The sequence below is a fragment of the Oryzias melastigma genome, linkage group LG17 (genome assembly GCF_002922805.2).
Source record: "Oryzias melastigma strain HK-1 linkage group LG17, ASM292280v2, whole genome shotgun sequence".
Classification (NCBI taxonomy): domain Eukaryota; kingdom Metazoa; phylum Chordata; class Actinopteri; order Beloniformes; family Adrianichthyidae; genus Oryzias; species Oryzias melastigma.
The window spans coordinates 25,915,495-25,920,154 of record NC_050528.1 but is presented as its reverse complement, the minus strand read 5'-3'; positions in this window follow the sequence as shown (position 1 = coordinate 25,920,154).

The window sequence follows — 4,660 nt, the reverse complement described above, 5'->3', positions numbered from 1 at the left end:
ACCCACAGTCAGTAACCACACAAGCGTCTCCTTCCAAGAAGGCTGGGCTTTCTCTGCAGCTGAAAACTCACCATTGTGTATTCAATTGCACACTTTTTCTCCTTGTGATCCCTGAAATACTTGTTTTGTTGCTTCAAAAGTATTTGAGTATGCACAAAAAATAAAAATACTCTTACTTTTCATTCCCATATTTTAGAACATAAATAATTAGCCTATTGATTGAAAGGTTTGACTTGTCGTTAGACCTGCTACACACAGCTAGAGAGGAGCTGAATGAAACTCATGTCAAGTCTTTTATTTCTGTTATAGTGAAATGTACTTTTTGTTTTTTTTTACCAGCCTGTAATTGATTTTTGATTTCCTGTTGCAAGGATCAGTACGCAACTCCTGGAGGCTGAACACATTCCAGTTTTTGCATGGCCAGCACACTGGCTGGGCATGTGAGCGTGTGTGGGAGGTTCTGGACCGGCAAATACAGTACGACAGCGCATTCCAGTTCCTGCCAACGTCCAATAACTTCTCACAGCCATGGGAGACGACCAAAGTGGACATTAGCCGGATCCTGAGGGGGTTGATGGGAGGCTCTTGCTCTTGAGGGTCTTCTATTCTGTTTGCCTGCTTGTTATGGAGAGTGTCACTGTGGATGCTCCTTTTTATTTCCTCCGTGTGTGTGTGTGGGGGTGTGTGTGTGTGTGGGTGTGTGTGGCTGAGGGAGGTCAATCCTCTTCTGTTTACTTGATTATAAACACTTCTAGTTCACAATCACAGAGAGTAAATTCCCACACTTGTCACAGTGGCTTTTTAGCTCATCAAAGCCAAAATTTATTAATTGCATGGATTGAAGATTAAAAAAAAAAACTAAAAAATAAACAACACAGCTTTATTAATGCAGCCAGACTCTGGAAAAGTTCCCAGATGGGCTTAGAACCCATGACCTAATCGTGTAAGAGAGAATTAGACGTTCCACACCCCGTGGACATGTCCAGTAGATGTGAAGTTAAAGTGACAGTAAATCATCACATCTCTTTAAAGATCCACTCTAATAAAATTGGTGTTTTTAACATGGTTTTGTAGCATTTTATTCACAATGGAGGACATCTTTAAATGAAACTAAGCTTAAAGTTGCATTTCTGAGTGTTTCTTTACTCAAATAACCTAGAAAATACAATGGAGATTCACCCATTCTGATGCATTAACTTGTAGACAGACAGATCCAAGTGCATCTCGGTTTTCCTTTTCCGAGCTGGAATCTGGCTCAGAACTGTACGGCTGGTTAACTCAAATATTGCTTACTATTTTTGTTTCCCCACTAATGTAGGTTTAGGGGTTTGAGGAGCTGTAAGCTAGCAGGAGAGGGTTGTGGAGGGTAGTTCCACACTAATGATTCAGAGGTGAATTATTAACAAACTACTGCTGCTCTGCAGAAACTATGTCCTGCAACAACACAGATTTCTTTTTAAGTTTTTTTTTTCCAAAAACAGCATAACTATGATAAAAAGATCACTTTACAATAGATCAAAGCGTGATTGGAGTGGGATTTAAACAGATTTCCTTTACTGGTGGTTGAACACTCACAGTTCAACTGCTCTTGCAAATTTTGGTGTGCATCGTTCCCTCTTAAACGATTCAATGCTCATCTCGATACATCCATCCATCCATCTTCCTGACCGCTTCTTCCCTTTCGGGGTTGCGGGGGTGCCGGAGCCTATCCCGGCTACTGATGGGCGAAGGCGGGGTACACCCTGGACAGGTCGCCAGTCTGTCTCAGGGCCTCAATCACACACACATTCACTCTCACAGTCACACCTAGGGGCAATTTAGAGTCACCAATTAACCTATGAAGCATGTTTGTGGACGGTGGGAGGAAGCCGGAGTCCCCGGTGAAAACCCACGCATGCACGGGGAGAACATGCAAACTCCACACAGAAAGGTCCCAGCCGGGATTCGAACCGGGGCCTTCTCGCTGTGAGGCGAGAGCGCCAACCACTGCGCCACCGTGCAGCCCATCTCGATACATAGTCCACAAATTGATACATAAAGGATTCAACAAACTTTTTGGTGACAGTCCGATTCTTTTACCAAAAATGCTCAAATCTAGATATTTCTTATTCATGTGGCATTTAAATCAAGAAATAATAATGCTTGGCATTTGACAAAGAAATGTATTCAGGTACTGACTTGGAAGAAGCAACCTTATGATGGGACGTCTTTTTGTTTGCGTCACATGCACATAAAAAGACAAAGATGGTAGAAAAAAAAACAGAGAAACTCCAGTTTGCTACAAATCGGTTATTTAATTCTCGATTGATTTTAAACCCTTTAACCAACATATTTTGTTCATATCTCCGGTTTCCAAACCGTACTACAGTTGCTAGATCAATTTTCGATACATATCTATTTTCTACACCCCCCACTGCCCAATCGATTTTTGGATAGTTATCTAATATCTTTTACATCCCTAATTTTAACCCTTAACACAAGAGAAGTCACTGGTGACGCCTCAGTAACACAAACTCTTTGACGTATCAAAATCGTCGACATATTGCACATTGGCAATGTAAATTGCATAACAATGCAAAGCTACTTTTTTGCTTCAGAATATGCTAGAATTACACTGATGATGTAAACTGTTGAAGAGTTGAAAGAATGTCGACACTAGAGCCAAAGCTCCGGTGTTGAACGATAAAACAATTATTGCTTCCAAACAGCATTTTTCTAAAAATATCACTAAATTATAGTTCCACAGGTTTTACAATGGCCTTTTTTCTCCTGCTGTCTGTCTGACGTGGTATTATTATACAATTTAGAGCCAATTGGACTGTTCTTCTGTACCCCTTTTTTTTTCAGTATCCTGTTCTCAGTAAAAGGAACCATCATGCTTTGCTGTTAAATTCTGAACCCCCTCAAGAGTTTTTTTTTTTTTTTTTTTAAAGAGTTAGCAAGTCAAGAGTTAGCCGTAGCCTGTAAATCAATCAGACCGGATTGATCTAATTTGGTATTTGAGGGGCAGCCATGGTGCAAAGGCAAAGCAGACAACCTCTGATTCAACCACACATTCTCCCTTCTAACTCGTAGTATAAAAACATTTGGTTCGGGTCCCCTCTGCATCACTTTTTGACATTTTGGGTGTCCCCAACTTGTGTTTTTCGACGTGCTAGTTGTCGGCCCCCAACCCTTAGGACATGGTACCAGACGCAGTACCAGACATGGAACTGGTACTGGGTTAGGGTTAGGTTACCAGTACTGGTCCGCATCCCAAGGGTTGAGGACCCCTGATTGGTGTCTGCATTTTTTCCCTGTCTGTGGCCAGGTACCAAACGGGCCTCAGACCGGCACCGATTTGCAGCAGGATGTTGGGGACTCCTGATTTAAAAGTAACAGCCAGCACGGCACACAAAATGTCAAAAAGTGACACAGAGGGGGCCTTCATCACAAGTCCATATATGACTAGTTGAGGGTCAGAATGTGTTTGATCCAAGGATTGCAAGTTTGGTTGCCGTCCTGTATACCCCAGTGTCCTTAGGCAAAGCACTGAACCCCACCTTGCTCTTGTGGTTTTAATTGTTGTCTGTGGAGCCGTCATGACTCATGAGTGTGTGAATGCATGCGTGCATAGGACTGTAAAGCATTTAGGACCTTCCTAAAAGGTAGTAAAGCTCTATTCAAGTATATGTCATTTACCGTTTGGTCCTTGCATGATAAGGGCTTCACTTCCTGATAAAAATAAACAGAAAAGACTTTAAAATAGGCCAAAGTTTGAGCTATAAACATGAAGGTTAAAGGCTTTGCTTCCTGACTGATGATGATTAATGAAGAGGAGAAATTGTTCTGTCAGGACGTGGACTATTCAAGCTGAAACTTTTAGAATGGATTAAAAATGTTTGTCTTTAAGTTTAAGGTTCCCACTGTTTTTTGGGATGCACTAACCTTTTGCTGTTATTTTGTTCCATGTCATTAGCACCGCGATCTATTTTTAGCGTGAGCTTGCCGTGTCAAAGTCCCAAGATGTCCGACTCAAAGGAGAGTTGTCATGCTGGAATGCTTCCTCATAAGGACATATCTGTGGACCGGCATTGCACATAAAAGCACCTTTCGTGATTCCTGATTTGCTTTTTGTTTTGGTAACAAATTCCAGCCTCTTATGTTTCTATAGCAAAGGAAAGTCACTGGACACTTCAAAAGCAACAGAAATGAAGTGACACGTGACTCAAGACTGAATTTTTCACCACGGAAAGAGCGAGAAACTGTCCCCTTAAACATTTAACACCGGAGCTCCAGTGTTTATGTGCTTTGATTAACTGTAACTTTTGAATCGTTAAGATAATCTACATAATTCCAGTAGATTCTGAAGGAGAAAAATGACGTGCGTACTGGAATTACTTTGATCGTGTTAATGATTGAAAACTTACAGTATGCTAAAGATTATGTGTTCAAGCATCACCAACGACGCCTCAGGTGTTAAAAGTTTAAAGACCCATTCCAATCAAAGTCATGTTTTTGTGTTATTTCTCTGATGATAAAAGGGATATATAAAGATAATTAGGAGTATGACAGCCGCTACCGCTGTGTTTCTGTGTCTCTGTGGCTGAGCTTGAAGACTCACTGTCTAGTATTAGCCAGTGTAAGAAAAAATAAAATTAGAACACCTTTTTCCTTTTTT